The sequence below is a fragment of the Bos indicus genome, chromosome 2, assembly GCF_029378745.1.
Source record: "Bos indicus isolate NIAB-ARS_2022 breed Sahiwal x Tharparkar chromosome 2, NIAB-ARS_B.indTharparkar_mat_pri_1.0, whole genome shotgun sequence".
Taxonomy (NCBI): Eukaryota; Metazoa; Chordata; class Mammalia; order Artiodactyla; family Bovidae; genus Bos; species Bos indicus.
In genome coordinates, this window is record NC_091761.1 from 64,127,105 (window position 1) to 64,153,178 (window position 26,074).

Below are 26,074 nucleotides of genomic sequence, written 5' to 3' on the forward strand. Positions count from 1 at the left end.
TCCCAGGGTCTGACTTGCCACTTAACTCTTGTCTACTTGGACACCGATTTCCTGGACATTGTCCCTTAAATTATTCACCAGCATGATACTTTATTCTGGTGGGGAGGACCTTTTTGGAAATATTTACTTCTTGGTACCATGTTGATCAATCTTTTAACAGAATTTTTAATATTAAACAAACTGGCAATGAAAAATTGCAAACTTTTAGACATTATAAAAACATCTTAACATTGGATCTGTAGCTGTCCTTTATTTATATTATTTACTTATGAGGGAAAGTAACACTTGAACTTCATTTTAGGTCACCTGTCCAGCCACAGTAATGTATATGATTTTAATTTACAGGTCACTGTAAATTATTTACAGTGTAAATTATTTACATTTACAGTGACCTGTAAATTAAAACTTCAAACCATCAGTATTCATGGAGTGCCCATTACTGCATATTCCTGTTGTAAATACTACTGGGCTGTAAATAAGTAGAAGATACAGTCTCTGGTTGGATCAGTGGGGGACTTACTGTGACTTGCCTGCATTTCTCAACTATAGCATCAAGCAAAAGAATGATTTGAGCACTATTTTAAAGCTCTATTCAGTTTTCACAGTATAGTTATTTTTTTACCTGATTTTTACATCTATCTGAATAAATGACTTAAAGTTTTTCCTCTTCAACTTTTCAACTGGTGATCTGTTTATCCAACAAATTATTTCGCCAACAAACACTGTCACTCAGGGTAACTGAACATTTCCAGCACTTGCAAAGAATGTATGAAAGCAGGCATAATCCCATTGGTTGTATTCTTTATACTTTAAGATTTATGTATATCTAGGACTGCTGTTATTTTCATTTAAAAAATTTTGCCATAATCCCCATAAGCCTATAACCAGTAGAAATATATGTGATTATATTGCAGTGGCATATTAAAATAGTTCAAAGTATATTATAGACAGGAGCAGAAGAAGAAACTTATTTCATCTGCAGAAGAAACTATTTTAGTTGGGAAAAAAATATGTTTCAGAAGTCATGATTTTATAATAAAATAGCATTTCTTTAAAAAGAACATTCCCATTAAAATGTGAGAGAAAATATGATAATCCTTTTAACTCAGGCTGGGGCTAACCTGAGTCCAGCATTTTCTTGCCTGAAGCAGATTTTCCTTTTATCTTTCAAAATGTCAACAGGAGGCATTGGGCCCAGCTTCATCGCGAATTACAGGGTGGTTCTCTCCATAAACTTGATTCTCAAATGTACTTGGGAACTAACTTCTGACTGCAGACAAATGACTGTTAGTTCTAGCTTTTACCTCCCAATTACAATATCTTACTTTGAATATCCCTGTCGGTTTCTGGATCAGGCTGATGATAAGATTCCAGGACCTGTTTGTTCAGTTCCTTAGCATTCGTTCCACCCAGAGAGAGCAAGCAGAGGTTTGGGATGCGGGTAAGGGGATGGATATGTCTACCAGGATGGATTGATTTTTCTTATCGGAAACTGGGAAAGGAAACCATTATTTCCCCATTGGGATCCCCATTTCCCCTTTCACTTCCTCTGTTTGGGGCAGACAATAGAAGCCTCCAGGCCCCGCTCTCCCCGCGCTGTTCCCGGTAGCCCCCTCGCCCCCTCGCCCCCTCCTCCCCTCCGCGCCCACGCCCCGCACCCACCGGCTCCCCCAACTCCGGCTCCAGGCAGAGATTTGTCAGAACCGTTGGGTTGAGACTGATTATGATTGCAGCAGATGGGCTGGATTTGACAGCCTGATTCTAAGCAGCTTCTGATGGGGGGGCCGCGGAGGGGCGGGGAGGGGAGAAGGTGGGGGGCGGGAATCTACAGGCCGGAGCCGCCTGCTAGGAGCGCACCGCGCGGCCCCGCCAGGCGCAACGGGGCAGCTGTTTAACGCGCGTCTCCGGGAGGAAAGTGGCACGCGGATCCCAGGGGCCTCCCAGAAGGCCGGGGAAACGTCCCATTGCCGAAAGGGCACCCAGCACCCCGAGGCAGGCTCAGGAAGACCAACCCAACACAACAAAGCGGAAGAGCGCCCGGGAGCGCACGGAGGAGGCTCGGCTGCCGGCCGCGGTAGGCGGCGGGGCGCGTCTGGCCCCAGCTGCCTCCGCGAGCCCGGGGCATGGCAAGTTTATCAACTGCGGGCTCCGCGGCCAGCGCCTTGCTGGCCCCGAAGTGACAGCATTGCAGGGTCTGCCCATCCCGGCCCCGACCCATTGCAAGATGCTCCACCACCGGCCAGGTAAGGAGATGCCAGCCTGTTCCCCTCCCAGGCGCGCCTCCCGCTCACGCCGCCCACGCTCTCCAGCCTGACCCTTCGGCCCCTTTGCTTCCACTAGTCCGCGTGGACTCCTTGCTTCTGTGCCTCCCTCTGTGGTCTCCTCGGTCCATCTCTGCCCTCTACCGCCCTCCCTCACTGTCGCCCTTCTTTTTCCACCTTACCGGATCCCAACGGCAGGGGGATAAGTTCGGAGGTGGCATGAGGTTCCGGCTCTCTTCCCCAAGCGCCTGCACCCGGACCCGCCTAGCAGGCTGTGGGTGGGAGCCGCGATGTGTGCTTTCTTCCCCTTTCCCGCTCCCACGCAGTCCGAGCCTCGCACAACACACACACACCCTCCTTTCCACCTGTGGGGCCTTGTTTTTGTGCTGGAAGCGCAAATGAAAACAAGCACACGTGCAGACACAATTCCACGTTGGCGTCCTCCAGAGACTCCTGAAGGGAGAGGGGTGGCGGGGAAGGGACTGATCTTGAGAACTCCGACTCATCCAAGTGCAGGACCAGTGCTTCTTCCTGCTCCTTGGCCTTGATTCTGTGTCCTGGGCTAGCAGACAGAGCCTGGCCCCTCCAGGGAGGTCGGGAGACTACTGTACTTGGCACTGGCAATGCTGTGCCACCAGAAACCCTTCAACCTCCCCCCACCACCCCCCATCCCCAGGGGCCAGCGGCCTGGGACCACTTCTGGCCCCTGGGGCCTGCCTCCATCCCGGTACCCCCAGGCCCATCACCAGTGGTCTCTGACCTTGTCTACCCAGCTCAGGTTGTCTGGCCCTGGCAGCCCCTCACTGGTTGCTGTCTCCCCAGCTCACCAGGAGCTACTAGTATGTGCCCTGTTGCTACTGGCAACTGCCTGTGCTGAAAGCTCAGCCCCCAAAGCCGCTTAATGCTGATTGATGGGCAGAAACGTGATATTTTCTGGAGCTTAGCAGCCAGGCTAGTGCAGGGGCCCTCCCCGCCACTGGAGCCCTGCAGACCTCCTGCTACTCTAGGCCCTACCCCACCCCACCCCACCCCACCTCACCTCACCTCACCTCACCTCACCTCACCCCACCTTACCCCTTAGTCAAAAGGGACTGTTTGAATCACCTTAGCCCCTGGGCATAAATTTGGTGTCTGCATTTGCTTTCCTGAGTCACTAGCAGTCTCGCTGGAGTTTCCCTTCTTGATTCTGTTGAGATGGCTTTTGTTGAGAAGGATAAACAAGGCAACATTTTCTGGTCACTGTGGTCTTCCTTTCCACTGCCAGCCCCCACCTCCTCACACAGAGGTAGACTTCAGATAGATCATATCATGACCTGAACTGTGCCTACAAATGCTGCGGAAAACATTTTCCAAAAATAATTCATTTCCTCTCAGCACCTCTTCCTTAGCAGATTCCTCTCCTCCCACTGCACTGCCTCTTCCCTCCTCCCATAGGAGCTGGTCCTCTGCAGTCCAAGGAGACACAACCCCGGAAATAAGCCTGAGCTTGGGATGCTCTGTGCTGGGCCAGCCTATACCACCTCTATGTTTTTGCACATTAGCCATCCAAAATCATTACCCCTTCCCTTCTCTGGGATGGCAACCTCCTCCTCTAAGCTATTGTGAACTAAAAGAAATTTTTGCAGGCTCATAGAAATTCCTGCACCTGTCTGTCCCCCTTCTCTTCTTCTCCAATACTGAACGCAAAGGACCAGCTTTGATTATCAGTGAAATTTTCTTCAAAGTAAGTTTTGGTTCTACAGTTTTTTTCTGAGCACCTTAGTGTTTTGGGCAGAATATTTTCACTATCTAAATAGTCTAGCTTCATTTTACATGTGGATATTAATTTGGAAAACGATGTGATGTTTTAAGCCATTCATTTGTTCATGCCAACCAAGCTTTTTTGTGAGCTCTCCTGTGTTGGACACCAACCAAGGACATGGATTGGAAATGGAGCAGAGACGAGGCCCAAATGGCTGTGGTCATTTTAAAGCCTCCATTAAAGCTGGACTGTGGTTATTGCCATGATGGTTAATATTACAACAGCACACTACGTTCGACCAGGACTTTACAGTTTACAAAAGGCTTTCACAGGCATTATCTCCTTTAATCCCAGCAGTGGGAATTTTCAATAGTAGGGATTCCACCAAAAGGCCCAATAAGGCTCGCCAATCCCGCTTAACCAAAAATAAAAAGAATCTCGCCGATCATCCCAACAGCTGACAGAGCTTTAAAACACAGAGTAAACAATTCAGAAGAAGCTTAGGAAGCTTAGTTACTGGAATGTAGCTTGAGGAAGATAAGTGAAATGCATGGAACATGGGCATTAGCAGAAACGCATCCTGGGAAGACACTCCATCCTGAAAGGGCTGGCCGCTCGAGGTGGCTTTCTGGGCTCTGGACCTTTGCCTTATGCCAAGATCTAAAATAGGATGAAAGTGTTAGCACAAAGTTGCTGAGAGACTAGCAAATTAAGCAAAATGAGTAGGCAATGATGTTACTTTCTTTAGCTACAAGGCATTCTTGAGATATCCGCAAGTTTCTGGCATATATTTACTTTAGAAATGAAGCAATTTTCTGTATTTAGAGCATAAAACTTAAGAGTTTTTGTGCCTTGTCTGAGCCATATGAAGACAATCAGGGTTTTATTTTCCACGCACTACTTGGAAAACTAGGGTTATATTTGGAAACAGGTGGATAAATAGAAATTTCTCTGTTTTATCATTTATAGGGAAAACGTGCAGAAGGTCTTCATGTCGATTTGTTCCTTTTTTCTTATTCTTCAACATGGAGGGCAGCTGTTTCTCATGTCTCAGCTGTGAATATCACTCATGACTTCCCTCCAAAGACGATGTCAAGAATGCCAACTGGTAGAAAATTTGGTTGGCATTTCAGACATCATGTGAGGCCTCTTGTTTGTCATTTTGAAAAGTTTTATTCAAAGAAGATTTACAAGCAAGATGGTATATCATAAGGAGCTAATTATGGCCAGAGGCTGGCTGTGGGTACCACTAACTAGATAACAGATAAGCCAAGAAAGTAATCACAGAGTAAGGTCTGTTGTTAGGAAAGAATGAGATACCCAAGGAAGCTTTTTCTTGTTTGGTATCATAAGGGCTTTGTGGAAAACTTTTGATGTGTAGGTATTTTGGTTTTAAGTTTTTTTTGTGTGTGTGTGTGTGGAGAATCTGTTTTCTCAACCCTGATACTCTGGCATTCCTTGTATTATTTTTAATTCTTAGATGTTAAAACATTAAGATTAGAGTTGAACTTACATGCTTAGGTTGACTGTATGTCAATGAAAAACATATAACATATATATATATATATGAAGTTTGATTGGATCTAGTGGGCCCTCCTCTAACAGGGGGACTTCTGTAGCTTTAGTTGGGTGCTTGAGGTTTCAAGTGAAGTTTACAGAGAGGTATGATTGATTCCAACCCTAGGCATCCTCCTCTGATTTTCCTGTTTAATGTGAGAGACATGAGTGGAGGAAAGTTGTGGGCACTGTGATGATGGCTAACATCACCCTGCTGCAGGGTTGTCAGGCTTCCCCATGACTCTCTAACCTAAACCCTGATTATTGATTTGCTTGTTCAATAAATATTTGTTGAGCATTTTTAGAGACCAGGCTCTGTGGCCCAAGCCTCTTTGCTTTTTCTGCAGAGCTCTGCCATTTCATCTAGTCCATTAGCCGTGTTCCTTTCAAATATCTGATGGTTTTGCCCTTCGGGGTTCCTGCAGCTGCGGTTTAGAGGACACAGAATGTGGTGCTTGAGAGGCTTTCTTGCTGCAGTGAAGTCCTATAGTATTGCTGCCGAAGGCTGCTGCCTCTGACCGTTGTTTCTTCCTAAATATTACTCTCTTCCAACCTTCATTCTCCCAGTAACTCTGTTCAAATGTCTCCTCCTGCTTAGACTTCTTAGACGGCAGTGAATTAAGTAAGCAGTCCCTGTGAATTCATTGCTCATCTCAAAGAGCATGGCTGTTTCGTGTTACTCGATGTTAACTTAGCACACAAATATATTAAGGGAGTTTCTGGTTCTGAACCCAGATTCTCAGGTTCTCTGACAGCTAGGGAGGGTTGAAATAAAGGGAAGGAAGTGAATCATCATATGCTGAGTTGAAAGATGTCGAAAATAGGTCATGGCACTTACGGTTGCAGGTAAGACTGTGACTCCTAAATGGATTGTGGGTTCAGAGTGTTGCTATAACTGCAAGTTACCTGGCAGATGGTTGAGATTAAGCCTAGGAGTCTTGTAGACTTGGACTCAGATCCTGATACCATCATTTACTACTGATGTGATTTGAGGCAAAGTTGTTAATCTCTATAACCTCAGCTTGGTTTCCTTATTAATGAAAGAGAAAACAACAAAGCATTAAGTATAAATTCTAACATATACATTCTAAGTATACATTCATGGGTTTAGGACAACATCTAATATGCAAGAAGATTAGTGTATGTTCTCTGATGTGGCCTTTTAATGTTTTTCCATTGCGTTGGAACTCAATAGGACTGGTTTTTCACATCTATATCATCTTTGAACTGTCTCCCAGCACCGTACAGAGAGTCACCATTATAGGAGAGTTATAGTTTAAGGCCATTGCAGTTACTTTCTGAAGGAGCACATGCCTTTTGCAAGTATGATGGGAGATGGTACCTGTTTCTCTCTTTGAGCACAAACAGTTTAGTTTCCAGGGTTCCAAGGTAAACCTAGAAACTTTCAGTTAACATTCAGTTCATCCTGTGAAAGGCACTGTGCTGGGCTGCAAGGGATGCAAAGAGATAAAAACAGTTTGTTCTTAGCTTTCAAGGTGGGAGAGAGGATATGTTGATGTGAAAAAAAATTACAGCATAATAGTAAGAAACTTCATCATAATGAAGACACCTGTCGCTTAGTAAGCCCTGGTGTGTGTCAGACACATCCTTTATTAAAATCAGAATATGATATCTGTGAGAGATGTTATTTTAGATGTTATTTATTTTATCATATCTCTATCCATTATAGAGATAGGATAAAGGTAAACTTAAGTTTCATAGTGATATTATTAACAAAATACTATTGGTTGCAAAGGAGAGTGTCAGCCTTATCAGAGAAGCGTTCCTCAGGTGGTTTTTGCTGGTGTTTGAATGAGTTGTCTGGAAATATTGAAAGTAACTTATTTCATAACCACATTATCCAGGGTTGTATTGGGGTTCAACAATCTCTTGATCCCCTGTGATCTGTTCATAGCATTATAGAAAAGAGAGAAAGAAAAGACTGGACGTTGTTAAGCAGCCATTGAGGAATTCATTCTCTTCTCTTTCTCAAGTCTTTGTTCATTTTCGTTGTACATGCCCCCACGGAAAATATCTTACTCACTTCCCTTGAAATGTTCTTCCTTATTCTAAGGACCACATTATCATCAATGATTTTTTTGAATTTATTTGTTATTCTATTGCTTAACATTAAAGTGACCAAGTTTTTCTGTAGTGTAGTTCATATCAAGTTTATGAACACACATGGATGTGTGCCAAATGGTAAGTGTGGCATTCTAAAATAGCATGGATTGTTGACTACCGGCATCAGAGTCAAATCCAAGATTCAACACACATTTCATGTGATGCAAATTCTGATACGTTGACTTCTCCCAAACGGTTCCTCTTTTGTTTTTCCTTTTAGTCACGTCTTGTCTTTTCACCTAAACATGTTAATATTCTAATATTGTAATGCTTTTCTTCCCACCTCCTCCCAAGTGACAAATGTCCAAACTCAACTGTCACTCTCCATTTTTTCCTATTAAGACTGTATAAAATGAACTGTCTTCTCAGATTTTTGGAGTGGTGTTTTTATCGTAGGAATCCTAAATTTGCCTGAATCACTGTAACATGAAGAGAATCCCATAGGCTATCTAAATATTTGGGCATATGAATTTTAATCATTCATAATGATATTTTAAAGGAGACAGGTAGTCTCTTGAGAAAGCATAGGTTGATCTTTGCAGCTCATCATCCGCTGTGCCCAATTTAAAGAAATTCCAGCATAAAAAGAATGGTAGCCAAACACAGAATTTCTGTGCATTGCCAGAAGTCTTTCTTGCCTGCCATCTTTCATTCACTTGTTTATTCATTAATTTAGTCAACAGACTGGGATTAAATACCTGCCATGTGTCAGGCAACATGTCAGGCTTAAGAGTCACTGCAACCAGTGTCCATTCTTCAACAGAAAGTCATTAATTCTCAAAAGAAACAAGTGCACACATTTGCCATTGCACATTTCTGCCCATTTCCTGCTTTGTGACTTATTTCAGGTGATCTCATTCTTATTGCATTAATATACTATTTCACATTGATTTTCTTTTTATTTCACCGAAACATTTATTCAGAAAATAGAAGCTTTTGCTCTTCTAAAAGTTTCTATCTAGACTCTAGTCTATCTCAGAATCTACACTGGTTTTCCTGATATATTTTCACTTGTCTTTTTTGCTCAGTTCTCGATGTCCAGTAGGCTTTTCATAAATATTTGTTAACTAGACAGCAGGAAGGAAAGGAAGACCTGAGGAAGCTTAGGAATTTCTTAAGGTGTTCAATTCAGTTCAGTCGCTCAGTCATGTCTGACTCTTTGAGACCCCATGAACTGCAGCATGCCAGGCCTCCCTGTCCATCACCAACTCCTAGAGCCGACCCAAACTCATGTCCATTGAGTCTGTAATGCCATTCAACCATCTCATCCTCTGTCATCCCCTTCTCCTCCTGCCCTCAATCTTTCCCAGCATTAGGGTCTTTTCAAATGAGTCAGCTCTTTGCATCAGGTGGCCAAAGTTATTGGAGTTTCAGCTTCAACATCAGTCCTTCCAATGAACACCCAGGACCAATCTCCTTTAGGATGGACTAGTTGGATCTCCTTGCAGTCCAAGGGACTCTCAAGAATTTTCTCCAGCACCACAGTTCAAAAGCATTGATTCTTCGGAGCTCAGCTTTCTTTATAGTTCAACTCTCACATCCATACATGACTACTGGAAAAACCATAGCCTTGACTAGACAGACCTTTGTTGACAAAGTAATGTCTCTGCTTTTTAATATGCTGTCTAGGTTGGTCATAAACATTAAAGTGTGAGGAATTAGTAAATTCTATGATTTGGGGGTTAACATACTCCAAAATGACAGTCATCGTTCTTCCTGCACATCATCATGTCTGCCTCAGATCATATGAGGGAATGTATCCTCTTTTTCATTGGACAGTCCATTTTAGGTTTTGGTGTACACAGCCTTATGTCTGTGTTTTCACCTTAGACATTTTGGTACTGGTGATGATTTTCCAGAACTGTTGGAACCCTGATGCTGCTTTGTGGACACCCCTCACCCACTCTGCTAAATTCTAATTACTCTGAAAGTTGCATTCTGTCTCAATATGACCTCTCTCTTCCTCTTCCTACAATGGCATATTTGGAGACATCCACTTTATTTCCATTCAAAGAGACCATGTGTAACACTTGTCCTGCACAAGACCTTGCCCCCGATTTCATGAATTTGTAGTGAGTTGTTAAAAAAAAATGTCATTAGTTATAAAATTAGTTTTAAGATGCAGATGTCCCAGAGGAGCTTATTATATAGATGGAATAGGAAATATACCTGTAAGATAACAAAAACGTTTAGTGAAGGAAATCAGTGTAACAGAAGTGGAAAGATGAAATGGTAGATGAGGACCAGGTGGATGGGATAGGCTTCTAGGTTTGGGGGCGGGGAAGGAGGGTGAAGGAGAACATAGTTGACCCTAAAAGCTGATTGAAAAGAGGGAGAAGATCTAGGCAGGAGAGGGCTTGCTCTTTGGCTCTGAGACAGGCACTTGAAGCAGCCCCAGAAGAGAAGGGGTGCTGAAGATGGAAGAGCAGTGGGGACCCAGGATTAAGCGTTGCCACATGGGTGCTAAACCATCTGGGCTCAATCCTCTGGGCTAACTTTACCCAAAATACATCTCCCTGGAATGGTGGGTCTGCTAGGTGTTGTAGATGTGTTAGTCCAAACAAGTCCCCATGGTTGAAAAGTAAAAAAAAACAGATTTTCTTTGCTGCAGATGTTCTCAGGGGCTTTAATACGCTAATCTTCATTGTTCATTTCTTAAGAGTTTCCCAAAATATTTTTGATTGCTGAATCCATTTTTTATGGGGATCCTGTTTCAGGAAATGCTGTTGGAGGCCATTGATGATTTGGAGTCATGTGGGTGGAAGATGTTAGGAGCAGGAACCTGAAGACTGTGCATAGTGGGTGGGATATGAGGGAGAAACACAGGGTATGAGGAGACCGGCAGGTCAGGATGAAGGCCTGGATTGGGGAGTGCTATGAGAATGGGAAAGAAGAGAGAGATTTTGTGAGATTTTAGTGATTAAGAACCTCCATTCTTTTTTTTTTTTTTTTCAGTGACCAAATGGAAAAGATTTGCCAAGATAGGGAATCAGGGATGGCCCCAAACTTTTAGATTCTTATGCATTAGGAACCTTATCTAGCAATTTCTATTTCTAAACTTCTGTTATCTTCCAGGTGGTAGTCAAAAGCAATGAAACTTGATGAAACGGGTATCTTTGCAGGCATGTACCTTTTTGGGGTGGATGCCCAATAGTCCAAATATTTCCTCAGTAAAACGAACTTAACACAGTCCTGCTATTTCAAATCATGTGTCTGGTATAACATTGTCATAAATGACCCAACACAGCTATTAGAGCTTCCTGAATTGGAAGTGGCTTGTTTTTGCTGAGGGAGTGAAGACACCACACCCTGCTGTTGGGAATCTGGCTAAAGGGCACTTGAGTTGGTTTTCCTCAACATGGGGAGCTTTATTGGAAATGACAGTGGGCACAGTATAGAAGTCACACCGATTTTGGTGCCAGTCTCTTGAGTTTATTCATCCCTGGAGAGGCAGAGATTTCGGCTTACAGAGTTGAGTCCCATCATTTGTCTGTTTGGTCTCCAAGGACCAGACTCCAGGTCTGTTCCTCGTCTGCATATACTGTTTAATTTGTGTGCAAGAAATTGTGCACCTGGCTTTTGGCTGTTTGCATAAGATTACACAGAATAATGATTTTTCTTTTTCTGTGATTATTTTCTATTTTTGAGAAATGTTCTTGATACCTTTTTCCCCCCAAATAAGAATCATGCAGTGGTATAAAATGAAAAGCTTTGCTGCTTTTTCTCTAAAATTGTTCATGGGAACAATTAGTTATAAGATTCCCAGTTTTCTTACATACTTATGAATACAAATACATTTAACTGCTTGATAACTCATTCATTCCCTATATTTACTTCTTTCCATTGCTATACCTATTGTAACTCTGTTCATGTATTTGAAAGCTTGCAAATGATTCAAAGTAGTTGTGAATATTCAGTACTTCTGAATGTTTTTCTCTTTTATTGTTTGGAATTGCAAAAAGTGTCTGAATCCTTTTGGTTCTCCACTTACATTGCTTATTTGCACTGCTCATGGCCTTGAAAACCCTGAGTTATGCTTTTTTGAAAAAATTGTATTGGAGTACAGTTGATTTACAGTATTATGTTGGTTTCTGCTGTACAGAAAAATGAAATCATTTATACATGTACATTTATCCACTTTTTTTAGAGTCTTTTCTCGTGTAGGTCATTGCAGAGTTCCCTATCAGTAGACCCTTATTAGTTATCTATTTTATATAGAGTATATATGTCAATCCCATTATCCCAACTTATCCCTCCTCTCACAACCCCAATAAGCATGTTTGTTTTCTACATATGTGACTCTTTATGTTTTGTAAATAAGTTTATTTGTACCATTTTTTTTCAATTCCACATATAAATGATATTATATGTGTCTTCTCTATACTTCTTACTTGACAGATCTCTGTCCATTGGTGCCTCACTTTGAAATTAACTTGTATTCTGTAAATAAACCAGTGTCCTTGAGCCTATCAACTCCTTCAGGCTATAGACTTTTATGTTGTTGCCTGATTTCTTTATTTGGCTGTCACTATTGGCTAAATTACTATATAATTGCAAAATCAGTCTTTTCCTTTTTTGTTTGTTTTTGTTCTGTTTTGTTTTTAGTGCTCTACTTCTGTGGCTATTTTAGTAATTGTCCCCAGCTCTTCTGCTACTTAGAGCCCACCCAACCCCGACTCAGTCCATTCCTTTGGTGAGCACTGTGTATTCTCCACCAGTGTGTCATAGACAATGGCTATAAAGGGCAAAGATGCAACTCTTATTATGACTCGCTATTGTTTGGTTGGTTAGGATTCGCTGACTTTCTGTTGCTATGTGATTGTAGGAGAGAAGGAAGGGAGGATAAAGGAAACAAATAGAGAAGGCACACCTTAGAAGGAGATACCTACCTGGAAACAGTTGTCAGTGAATGGCCTCTAGTGTGCTAGATTTCAACAGAAAGTTTTGCTGTTTCTTTTCAACTACATGATATATTTTTCTTCCATTTCATATATTGTAGATAATAATCCAGGCCAAATGTCTTGACTAGCTTGTGTGGCCACATTAATTTCCTAAGTAGATGGTTATAATATCCTCACGACTTTTATCTTTGTCATTCTTTCTCTAAACCACAATTTTAATATGCTTGTGAGAATATTGACCTGCCTTTTTACATGCAAATTTAAGAGAAAGTTTCAGAGTCTCTTGAATGTTCTTTGATAAAAAGAAAAGCAAACATGAACAAGGTATTATTAATATTCATAATAAAAAAACAATTTGAGGAAGGTTAGAACAAAGGCATGCTGAATCAACCATAATCAATCTATACTGGTTGTATTTTGTGGGCACAACTTTTCCTAATGGGATTGTTAATTTTAATGAAGGATTTAGTCTCACTGCCTACTCACAGCTTCTATTTCTGTGCAATTAGATTTAAGAAGAGTGGGTAGCGTTCCATTTTGTTTAGTGAACAGATAAGAATATATCACATAAATATAAGCAAACACATGTATATATTATACACATTTTATTAGCATAATATGATATGAGTACCATTATTCAGAAAATAAGCTGCGTATTTGAAATCAGACTGATCAGATTATATTTCCAACGTTATTCTTGGTTTATTTAAACATTTTTATGTTTAAGCATTAAAACATAAACAGATTGTTTTATTTTGTTTTAGTCTACCATTGTTCCTTCCACTCTTCAGGAGAAGCCATGATATTTTGTTTGTTCACATACTAGAAAATATATGTGCTTTGAGGCCTTTGGAAAAGAATAATCTTAAATCTTTAATAAGAGAAGCATCTTCCTTACCACCCATCATCTCATACTCAGGAGCTGGCACATAATTTGTTCATGAATAAAAATCTTATTTTTAACTCTATAATATAAGCTTTGCTGCTGCTGCTGCTAAGTCGCTTCAGTCGTGTCCAACTCTGTGCGACCCCATGGACTGCAGCCCACCAGGCTTCTCCGTCCATGGGATTCTCCAGGCAAGAACACTGGAGTGGGTTGCCATTTCCTTCTCCAATGCATGAAAGTGGAAAGTGAAAGTGAAGTCGCTCAGTCGTGTCTGACTCTTAGCGACCCATGGACTGCAGCCTACCAGGCTCCTCCATCCATAGGATTTTCTGGGCAACAGTACTGGAGTTGGGTGTCATTGCCTTCTCCAATATAAGCTTTAGGCATGTACTATCTTATTGTGGTACTACGTTTTATTTCCAATGAAAGAAGTCCCATAAATTGTTGAGACTACCAGTGACACCATTTGGTTTCCAAAACAAAAACTGCTAAAAGAATTCTAGGCAATGACTTCAGAGGATATTGTAATGCTCTTAGCTGCCACTGCCCACCCAAGGAGCAGAGAGTTTCTTTCTCTTTATGAGAATTCTTATATCTGATTTCATTTAATAGAGCAGATAACTTCATATACACATTTGCTTTTTGCCAGACAGAATCTGTAGCCATCATCTCTTTCACACTTCTTTTCTGGTATCCAGTACCAGGAGGAGACCTCTTTTTGCCCGTGTCAGGATTGTGAGTATTCTCATTGCACTTTGCCTAAAGCTACTGCTCCTGCCCCCCTCCCCCAGGAACAAAACTCCTATAAATCAGTGGACCAAAGGGATGTGGAATATAGACATTCACTAGAAGTCAAAAGGTTTCTGCTTTTTACAACTTTGCCTCCAAAAATGTTAATAAAAAGTGATGTATTATAGTTATCTTTGAGTTTATTCCCCATTTTAAAAAAGGGGTGTGTCCCAAAGCTCTGGAAACAAAACAGTAATTATATGAACATTTATCTTGGAAGGAGGAAATAAAACAGTTTGAAACTGGGAATGTCTCTGATAACTATGGAATAGAGAAATGTCAACTTAATTCAACAATTCTTCACATTTGTATTGGACTTTTTTTTTCCTTTTTGGCTTGCAGAAGTTCTTTATATTAAGCATATCATTTTGATCCCACAACCACCACAAAAATCTAAGACATTATTTTCATTTTTCATAAAAGGAACCTTTTGGTAGTCAAATTGTGTGTTCATTTTTATATAGCTGGTGATTAAGTCAGAAGTCAAGTTCAAGTTTCCAGGCCCCTAGTTGAAAAGCTATTTTCACTATAACACATGGGCTCCATTTAGATTATTTAAAATAAGTATCTAATAATTAGCAACATTTTCTGTTAACCCAATTTTCCAATGATTCATCAAAGACCAGTAATTTTATCATATGTTTTGTGAAAAATATGACACAGTTATTAAGAAAATGGGCTTTGTGGTCAGAGCTGGGTTTCAAATCCATGTCTTCTTGACCTTAGATAACTTACCTCACCCAACTTCATGTGTGAATTGGTACCATAAACCCTGTGTTAGTGAAGGTTAGATAAGGTGTATAGCGATGGTTCAGATGAAGGTAGCTCTCCCTCTCCTCTTCCTTCTCCACTGTTACTGTTTTCTTTACTACCTGATAAACAACTCCTGAACTTGGGGTTTAGAAGAACTTTCATTGTACTTCCTCTTACAGTTCTGTGTTGATTGAGCTTGGCTGGGTGGTTCTTTTGCTCCTTTTGGCTGGGGCTACCATCCTCTGGGCACTCCACTGGCCTGTAGTATCCAGGATGACTCACCCACATGTCTGGAGCTTCCATGGGATGGCTAGAAGGCTATGCTCAGCAGGGATGCTGAGATGGCTGGCTGTGTTTCCCTCCACTTGGTCTTTCCAATAGGACTTCTTACATGGTGTCTCAGGGCAAAACTAGAAGCTTCTAGACCTTCTTAAGGCTAAGTTCTATAAGTGGCAGATTGTTAACTCTGCCATGTTCTGTGGGTTATAGGTATTCACAGGACCAACCTGTTTTCAGTGATGGAGGGGACTGTGCCTAAGGGTGGTCATCTTTGGAGATGACCAACTGTCATAGTTATTCCAGTTGTTCAAAGCATTTAACGGTGTCTTTCCCATGCTTTTGCTGTGGTGTCATGAATAAGACAACTCCAGTCCATGAGCAGAGGACTTGTGTCTGTCTCTGCCACTCCATGAGTTAATAGAGGGTAACCTGGTTGCTCTTCTAAAGAACTTGTTAGTGTCCACTCTTCTCTCTCATGTTGAGCTTCATGTGGTAGAGGAGCTGGTGGAACATGTCTGGGTAGGGTTTTGTGGTAATGATGCCTCACATTTGAGTTTTTAACTTTAAACCACTTTTGCATATATTTTTTCTCTTCTCTCTGAAATACACATAGTTTTGACCTATATACCCATTCTACAGATAGAGAAACTGAGTCTAGGACTTTAAATAACCTTTGCAATGGCATGAAGCTTGAAAAAAAGTAGAAATAGAGTCTCATTGCAGGGGCTCTGCAACTGAGATATTGCCTCCCCATCTTGCTTCCATTCTAGAGATAAATGTGGTGAAATGGAATGGGAGTGGGATGGTGGGAGCAGAAGGGAAGAGTAATGAGTGGAGGGTGTTAAGGGGAAGCGTGGCATGATAGACAGGACCTGAGCTCTCCCTGTTTCCTAATTCTGCTACTTTCCACTTTGTGAACTCCAGCCTTTAACTTCTCTACTCTTCAGCCTTCATTGGCTTTATTTGGGGGATATACTATCTATTCCATGAAAAAGAGGAGAATCATACTTGCCTTAATGACTTCATAGGCTTATCATGAATGCTAAATTAAGTAATCATAGGGCCCAGAAGAGGACCTGGCATACAGAAGATGTTCAAAACATGTTAATTCTTTTTTCCTCTTTCCTTATATTTCTGAAGGGATCTTCTTTCTTCAGCACAGAGCTGAACACTTACTCTATTTTTTTAAAATTTAATTTTATTCACGTAAAATTGATATACAATGAAATGTGTTAATTTTCAATGTTGTGTTAATATGTGATTCAGTTATACATGAATTGTGCTTAGTTGCTCAGTTCTGTCTGACTCTTTGCAACCCCATGGAATGTAGCCCACCAGGCTCCTCTGTTCATGGGGATTCTCCAGGCAAGAATACTGGAGTGGGTTGCCATGCCCTCCTCCCCGGGATCTTCCCAACCCAGGGATTGAACCCAAGTCTCCCACATGACAGGTGGATTCCTTACTGTCTGAGCCACCATGGAAGCCCATACATAGATTAGATTGGCCAAAAATTGTTTCAGGTCTTTCTGTAACATGGAAAAACTCAAACTTTTTTGCCAACCCAATATATATATATATATATAATTTTTCATGTTCTTTTCCATTATGCCTTATCACAGGATGTTGAATATAGTTCCCTGTGCCATACGGTGGGACCTTGCTTTTTATCCATTCTATATGTATTCATTTGCATCTGCTAATCCCAAACTCCCACTTTATCCCTCCTCCTCCCCCTGCGTCCCCTTAAAACCACAAGTCTGTTCTCTCTGAGTCAGTTTTTGTTTCATAGATAGATGCGTTTTTATCATATTTGATTCCACATATGAGGGACAGCATATGGTATTTGTCTTTCTCTTTCTGACTTACTTAGTACAGTAATCTCTAGTTGCATCCATGTTGCTGCAAATGGGATTGTTTAGTTATTTTTTATGGCTTAGTAGTATTTCACTGTTTATATGAACCACATCTTCTTTACTCATTCATTTATTGGTGGACATTTAGGTTGCTTCCATGTCTTGCTAACAGTGCTGCAGTGAACATAGGGATGTATATGTCTTTTTAATTTTTTGTTAATAAAAATTTATAAAATATTTATTATATCATCAAATGCATTGAGGATTATCATTGTGCTTTGTGTTATCATAAATGAGTGGAAAAGTTGAGGGTTACTTGCGTGGTTTCCCATCAGGGATTCTTTTATGGTTGCCCACTTCAGAGAAATGTAACTTGGGAAAAGTTGACATCTTTTCCCTTGAAACACAGAACCAGTTATTCCTTAACAGGAGTGGTGATGTGAATGAATCCTTCTGTCCAGAAGGTAGCCGACAGAGTCTTCACCACACATACCACAAAAACCGTAGTTGGCAGACCCACCAGGATTCTCCACCTACCTCAGGAGGATGGGAAAGGACCATGGCTTAGTTTTATAAATGGCTGCTTCAGAAGATTATTCTAAGCATTGGGATAGATTCTACCAGGCTCACATCAGTCCCAAATTTAAAATTGTAGACTTTATATACTAGAACTTTCTAAGCCTTCTGGCCCCTCCTTTTGGCTGGCATCGAAGAGAAGCTTTCTTCATTTGCATTTGGTACTGCTCTCTGGCAGCCTGACTCTGGCCTCAGAAACTTCTGTTCCAGAAAAGGGAAGGTTGGACTCACTCCCACAAGGATATAGGAAAATGTTAGTGCATCTTCTTTGCCTAAATCAAGTCAGGACAGCTGAAATGTGACCTTGGAATTGAACAGTGACTCTTCCCTGGCAGCAGTGCCCTGCTCACAGATCTTTTGTGTTCTGATCTGATGGTATCTGGTGGTTCTGAAGCAGGGCTCAGCTTCCACCAGTGATGGAGTATCTGTGAGTTGTGGTATTATTGGGAGGTTGGGCTTTTGTGTGTGTGAACAGAAAGAGAGCTCTGGGGTGAGAATGAGAGTTCAGAGAGTCTCTTATCAACCACTTCTAGGCATGGTTATGTCAAAACCAACTTGAGCAGATATATTTATTTCTTCCTTTTTGAAAGCCTCTGGAAAAAAATTATAGCTTTTCTAAGTAACCTTTCCTGCCAAGAACTCGCTCCTCACTGCTAATAAACATATCTCCAGTCTAAAAACCAGGCTTCTGTTCTCTTGTTTGTTTAATCAGGAGATGTGGGGATTGGACTGAACAGTGATGCTTCAGGTATTGGAAAGTACTGGATGGATGATATTAGCTCACGGCAACTACCTTCCCCATGTTATGGAGTCCCAATTCTTGAACTCAGGGTCTGTGAAATCATTTTTTCCTAGAGAAATTAAAAATAATATTTTAGTGGGTTATGGCCAAGGTCAAACACGAGGAGACTTCCTCCTCATTTCAGGGTCTAAGCCCTCCATTTCAGAGAACCAGTGGAATAAACAAAATGAGGTTAAACATTCATGGGGCAGAAATAGAAATTTGTATCATGTCTCTGTTTCATTGCTCTTAAAAGAAATAAGTCTGTGAAAATAAATGTTATGAGTGCATGTTTCTTTATATGCACTGATTTCATTTGTATTTTCTAAACTTAACATTAAAAATTCTCAATTCCTAATGGGTAGCGAACTTGCTTTAGGTTAAAGTTGCATACTTAAAGTGCCTTGCGCAGTCGATAATGAATGATTGTATGTAGTTTTTGGCAATTGGTATGTGCTGGATGCTGTATTTAGTGTTATTATCCCCCTTAAAACCTCTGTGCCTGGTAAGTCCATAGCCATGTCACAAAATAATGACTGGCACATTAATGCAAAGCCTGACCTGTCCTGGGAAGGCCTGGCCTGGCCTTGGGGGAGCTCAGTGGCAGTTTTAGGGTCTGGGTCAACATCTATACAGTTGTCTATTTTCTGTTTCACTGCTGTGACTGTGGGCTTCCAAGCTGGCAGATATATTTATCCTCCTGCCAATGCAGGAGACACAAGAGATGAGGGTTCGAGTAGGAAATGGCAAGCCACTCTAGTATTCTTGCCTGGAAAATTCCATGGACAGAGGAGCCTGGTGAGCTACAGTCTATGGGGTCTCAAAGAGTTGGACCTGCCTGAGTGACCGAGCGTATGTGCAATACACTCTGACTGTGACTAGCAGCAGATACTTGCTTTAAAGGCAAATAAAAGTAAATTGGAGAGAATTTGTTTCCGATATGGGTTCTTTTCCACTGAGGAATTAGCAGGCATTGAGATGCCCAGGACGGCAGAGCCTGCCTCAGAGGCAGTTGGCCTCATGCTCCTCACCGCCTCAAAGTTTTGGGAGGCATGTCTGGCACGGTTGCTCAGCACCCTTGAAGGGTGGCATCTCTTCTGTGAGGTTGTGAACTCAGACAAGGACAACATTATGTCCATTCCTGTGCTGGAGGCCAAGGCTCAGCCCTCTGGGGTTCCAACTAGGAGTGAAACGAAAAGTGGGCCACCCTCCTCCACCTGCCCTGCTCACGTGGGGTCTGGGCTTCTCTCCAGGGGGTCACCCAAGGTCCAAGTTCTGGGAGCTTGCCCCAAGCAGGGGCTGTCCTGAATGCGCGCTTCCCCTCTTCTCCTAGGCATGTTTTCTTCCTTATTCCATGTCCTTGGGGCACTGCTCTGTGGCCAGCTCACCAAAAGATGGATTGTTTCTGATAAAGGTTTATCCCAAAGCTGTGGGTTAAGAGGTACTCTGCCTGGGAAACATTTGCACATTTCATCAAAACCACAAAGAAAAATCCGATGTTTTCCTGTGCTCTGGAGTCTGTGCTCTGATTTCATCTCAGGAATCTGATATTTGCAGATATCCTGTAATTCCTCTGTTTAAAACCCCTCTCCTTAGATCGAAGTTAAAGCAAAAGCAAAACCAAAAAAAAAAAAAAAAAAAAAGCAGTCTTTGCCATGGCATAGTAGTTGGATCTGATAGGGTCTCCCTTCTCCTCTGGCTTCCTTTTTCACAACCCGCCCCAACCTTTCCTCTGCTTGCAAAGCTCATTGCTGGCTGCTCATCTCCCATCTCCAGGATAAAGCCTCCTCTTCTTTCAGGTCTTATCTTAAGCCTCCTTCCTCCAGAGATGGAGTCAGCCCCCACAATGTGCTCCCATGGGAATGTCTTAGTTACCTGGGGCTGCTGTAACAAATACCACAGACTGGGTGGCTTAAACCACAGATGCTCATTTCTCATAATTCCAAAATCAAGATGCCTGGCATTTCAGTGTCTGGTGAGGAATCTCTTCCTGGCTTGCAAACTGCCAATTTCTTGCTATGTCCTCTCCTGTGTCTTTCTTTATAAGGTTGCAAATTCCATTCATGAGAGCTATAAGCTTATGCCTTCATTACCTCCCAAAGTCCCCACCTCCAAACACCTTGACATTGGAGGTTAGAGCTTCAACTTACGAATTTTGGGGATAACACAAACATCCAGTCCATGGAGAACATTATTTGCCTCCTTTGTAGCTTTCGTGTCATTTGCTGTTATTGACTTTGGGTCTGATCATTGGCTTCATACATGTGGATAGTGTGTTCATGCTGTTCTGTATGGAGCAGTATGGAGCACAGAGCTGACACATAGAAGGTGGTCAGTAAACATGCCCTGGGTAAAAGCAGGAAAACAAAGGAAAGGTGCTGGGATCTGGTCAGACTGGGGATAGTGGTACCTAGAGCAGTCTTGGAGAGTGTATTAGTCTCCTAATGCTGGCTCTAACAATTTGCCATGTATTCAGTGGCTTGCAGCAACATACATTTATGGTCTTTACAGTTCTGGAGGTAAGCAGTCTGAAATGGACTTAATAGTTCAAAGGTCAAGGTGTCAGCAGTACTGATTCCTTCTGGAGGCCCTTGTGGACAATCCATTTCCCTGTCTTTTCTAGCCTCTAAGGACCACCTGCATTCCTTGGCTCATGGCACCCTTCCAGCAATTGGGTCACTCTGACTCCTGCTTCCATTGCCACATCTCCTCCTCTGGTACTGATCTTCCTTGCCTCCCTCTTACAGAGATCCATGTGATAAAATTGGATCCACTTGGGTGACCCAGGATCATCCCCTGTCCCCATCTCAAGACCCCTGACTTGGTCATACCTTCAACATCCCTTTTGCCATGTAAGGTAACATTCTCCGAGGTTTCAGGGACTAGGCTGTGGACAGCTTAATCGTGATGGGGAACACTATCTGACTAATCAGAGAGAGTTCTGGGGACATGGAAAGATTGTGTCACATCTCAATTAGAACCAGAAGGGTCAGGGCATAATGGGGCATAATGGCGGTCAGAAGTGTCATAAGAAGTTGGGGGGGGCACATTTATGTTGGGTTAAGTTGTTCTGGGGTTGAAGTAAGAGGTATGACCCAGCAGGTCCTTTTAATGTGGATGTAAGGAGGCATCATTCTATAACCAACTCCCTACGTTGTGGGCTACAGTCCATAGGGTCGCAGAGTCGGACATGACTTCACTTTCCCTTTCACTTTTTACTTTCATGCATTGGAGGTAGAAATGGCAACCCACTCCAGTATTGTTGCCTGGAGAATCCCAGGGACGGAGGAGCCTGGTGGGCTGCCATCTATGAGGTCGCACAGAGTCTGGCACGACTGATGCACCTTAGCAGCAGCAGCAGTATGTGCTTCATCTGTCCACTTGGAGACTGTCTGACTGCTACATTTGCATGTGGGTGATTGAGTTTCTTCCACAACTACTTAAATGGGGATATCAAGATGTCAGGAGTGGATTCAGATTGTGGGCTGGGGGAAGACTAAAGGGATATCCATAGTCCAGGATAAATGAATTTAGAGTTATCTTTCTTGGCAGACTCAGAGGAAGGAAATAAAAATGAGAAAGTAAGATAGAAACATACAAGGGTAATGGCCATCAAAAACTCTGTAGTGGGGAGAGCATTATTTCTCTCTGAACTATTACGTTATTGGTTGGAATTGAGGAAGGAAGAAGTAGGTTTTCCAGGGACCAGGATTGGATCTGTTGATCCAGTAGGGGAATAAGCAGAAGCAAGTCAAATGTTCTGTGGGTGCTCTGGTTGGTCTGAGCAAACGATGCCACTGTAAACCTGTCAGTCATGCTGCTGCATGTGCTGTGCACGCTCGCTCAGTTGTGTCCGACTCTGCAGCCCCTTGGACTGTAGCCCACTGCCAGCCTCCTCTTGTCCATGGAATTTTCCAGGGTTGAAATTTCCTTCTCCATATAAAAGAAAATTTTAAAGTTGAACTGCGTTCAACATTGTCTTGCCCCTGCATTTTATAACTTAGAAAACTAAGGCCTAGAAAGTTCAAGTGGGTTGTCCAAAGACACATGGCCAGGTGGTGTCAGAATTTAGACTAGAAACCAGGGCTCTTGACTTCAGTCCTGAAATGGTCTCATGTATTAGTGTCCCATATACTGTTGAATGCCTGTTGTAGAGAAGCGTGGGGCTAGGACACATGTCCACTGTCTCCATCCCAAAAACACAGATTGCTTTTGGTTTGATGGAGCCCTGAGTGGTTTTGTTTGAGAAACCGATGGACAAAAAGAAGCTTTATATGAGTAGCATAGGCAGGAGGTGGGACATGCATACCTGCTGTGTGATTGGGTGTAGATTCAAAAATAGCTAGTCCTAAACAATAGCAATGCAGTTAAACTCACCCACTTGGTCAATATAGCATTGTGATTACACCATCTTCTAAATGTGGCTGTCATGAAATCAAGGGAGGTCATATGACTGGCTGATAGGAAGGCAGCTGCACAGGGTCAAGTTCATTATTATTCCCCTTTCAGCATGGAGTCCATTTTCTTCCCTGGCAGTAAGAGAATAGTTTCTCTAGAATATCCATGCAGCTTTTGGGGTTGAATTCCTAAACTGCTTTGAACACTTCATCAGTAATGTGATGGGTCAATTAGTAAGCAATGAACACATGGCTTTATTGACAGAACAACTGCAGATACCCAGATAGGACTCTGAAAGTTTCAATTACCTTTTCCTAATATAGTAACATATCTGAAAGGATTTTAGAGTAATTCTGGAGCAAGTAACATGAGATGAACATGACTTCAAGTAGCCTTAGCAGAAAATAGGATGTGATGGGGGGGGAACTGCAGAACCGTAGAGTATGGGGAAAAGCAGATCTTTGCAGAAGAGGAAGTGAATATACACTTGAGATATTCTGTGACTGCCTACTTCCAGGTCGCCAAGTTTCAGAATGAATGAAGGCCTTCTTCACTCCCAGTATAAGCTTATATAAAGAAAACATATACTCAGATATTTCAGTGGGCTTTTAACTATTCATGGATATTATCCCACAATAAATGCTTTGTGTAGCTGATTGGAATGCTTTTGCTGTCTAAAGACCTTGGGTTCCTAGTGAGTTTTCTTTTTTAATTTAAAGTGATGACGGTGGGGGCATGGGTGGAGGCTGCTTATTGGATTTTAATTTAATGCTATAAAATTTGAAGGGGTTGGGAAATTTTTATGTTCTTTTAATTGAAGTCTGCATAATTTAAAGGAGATAGGAAATTAACATAGAATAAAATTACTCTATGTAAAAAATTATTTTTAACATTCGTCACAGTTTTTAATGTCAACATCATTAATGGCATGATCATAAAACAGCCATTAGCTTTGCCGATGCTGGATTTATTTAGTGAAAATGATGTAGAGACATAACTAATGAGGTAAGTTAAAGAAAAGACAGTTTGCAACCTCACCTCAAATTGCCAGTTATTTGACCCTTAAGAGGCAGCGCTAGGTGTATTAGGTGTTCCAAATGGAATGCAGTTTAGAATTTACAAGGCAGAAACAGAATTACAGATACTTAAAACAAGCTTATGGTTATCAAAGGGGAAATGTGTGTGTGGGGGAAATAAATCAGGAGCTTGGGATTAACACATACACATTACTATATATAAGATAGATAACCAACAAGGATCTACCGTATAGTACAGGGAACTCTACTCAGTTTTCTATGAGAACCTGTATGGGAAGAAGAGTCTGAAAAAGAATGGATATATGTATATATTAAAATCAAATCACTTTGTGCTATGAAACTAACACAACATTGTAAATCAACTATAATCCAATAAATTTTTTTAAAAATACAAAAGAACATAGGAAATCATTAAATTCCAGCACCATTTGATATTATTGAAAAGAGTGCTAAATTGAAGACCCTTGGGAAAGAGGATATTTAGGGAGAAACAAATAACCCTAAGGTTTAAGCAAGAACTTGGGAAGGTCTGAGTGTCATCTTACTGTAGACTTTTGCTCTAGACTCTTATTGTAGACTCTACACTGGCTGTTCTTTCATCTACTAAGTATCTCTGTCATTCAGTGTTCTTTGGCGAACATTCAAGCCTTTCTTTGTTCAAATTCATTCTACAGAACTTTACTTTCAGAGTCATGTTTTCCCAATTTTTTTGACTGCCAACCACAGTAAGAAATATACTTTATATTTCAACTTAGTGCATGTATACATGTGAATATATACACATAGAGAACACATACACAAAAAAAATTTTTTAAAAACAATGCTATACCACCAGATGAGATGAAGACAAGCTCGATGAGTCAGCCATTACATATATTCCTCATATTCCCTCCATCAGGTATCCCCAACCCTGCCACAATTCCATCCTGGATCAGTTGCAATATGTGTATTCTTGCTAAGCATCTGTGGAATGTACTGTGGTATTTTCTTTCTTTTTAAGTTGATTTTTATTGGAATATAGTTGCTTTACAATGTTGTGTGAATTTCTACTGTATAACAAAGTGAATCAGCCATTCATATACATATGTCCTCTCTCTTTTGGATTTTCTTCCCATTTAAGTCACTATAGAGCACTAAGTCGGGCCCCCTAGTTATCAGTAGGTTCTCATTAGTTAACTAATTTGTACATAGTAGTGTATATATGTCAAGCCCAATCTCCCAATTCATCCCACCCTCACATCTTGGTGTCTGTACGTTTGTTCTCTGTGTCTGTGTCTCAATTTCTGTTCTGCAAATAAGATCATCTGTATCATTTTTCCACTGTGGTGTTTTCTAGTCTACCCTCTTCTTAAGGAATATCAGTTTTAGAAAAATTGTTTTGGATAATTGCAGTTCAGTTCAGTCACTCAGTCGGGTCTGACTCTTTGCAACCCCATGAACCGCAGCACGCCAGGCCTCCCTGCCCCATCACCAACTCCCGGAGTTCACCCAGACCCATGTCCATCGAGTTGGTGATGCCATCCAATCATCTCATCCTCTGTCGTCCCCTTCTCCTCCTGCCCTCAATCTCTCCCAGCATCAGGATCTTTTCAAATGAGGCAGCTCTTCGCATCAGGTGGCCAAAGTATTGGAGTTTTAGCTTCAACATCAGTCCTTCCAATGAACAGCCAGGACTGATCCCTTTAGGATGGACTGGTTGGATCTCCTTGCAGTCCAAGGGACTCTCAAGAGTCTTCTCCAACACCACAGTTCAAAAGCATCAATTCTTTGGTGCTCAGCTTTATTTATAGTCCAACTCTCACATCCATACATGACTACTGGGAAAACCATAGCCTTGACTAGACAGACCTTTGTTGACAAAGTAATGTCTCTGCTTTATAATATGCTATTGGTCATAGGTTGGTCATAACTTTAATAGGTTAGTCATAACTTTCCTTCCAAGGAGTAAGTGTCTTTTAATTTCATGGTGGCAATCACCATCTGCAGTGATTTTGGAGCCCAGAAAAATAAAGTCAGCCACTGTTTTCACTGTTTCCCCATCTATTTGCCATGAAGTGACAGGACCAGATGCCATGATCTTAGTTTTCTGAATGTTGAGCTTTAAGCCAACTTTTTCACTCTCCTCTTTCACTTTCATC

General features: G+C 41.6%; 1 protein-coding gene across 8 annotated transcripts in view; it reads left to right on the top strand.

Annotated features, from left to right (window-relative positions):
• Positions 1-26,074, top strand: part of NCKAP5 (NCK associated protein 5) — a 1,211,030-nt gene that overhangs the window by 496,812 nt on the left and 688,144 nt on the right. The window contains exon 1 of one of the 8 annotated variants that reach the window (XM_070799954.1): positions 1,822-2,243. The exons of the other annotated variants lie outside the window; for them this stretch is intronic. The gene's annotated coding sequence lies outside the window, so the exon portion shown is untranslated. Of the gene's footprint in view, positions 1-1,821; positions 2,244-26,074 lie in introns of those variants that run through there. 8 annotated transcript variants of the gene reach the window in all.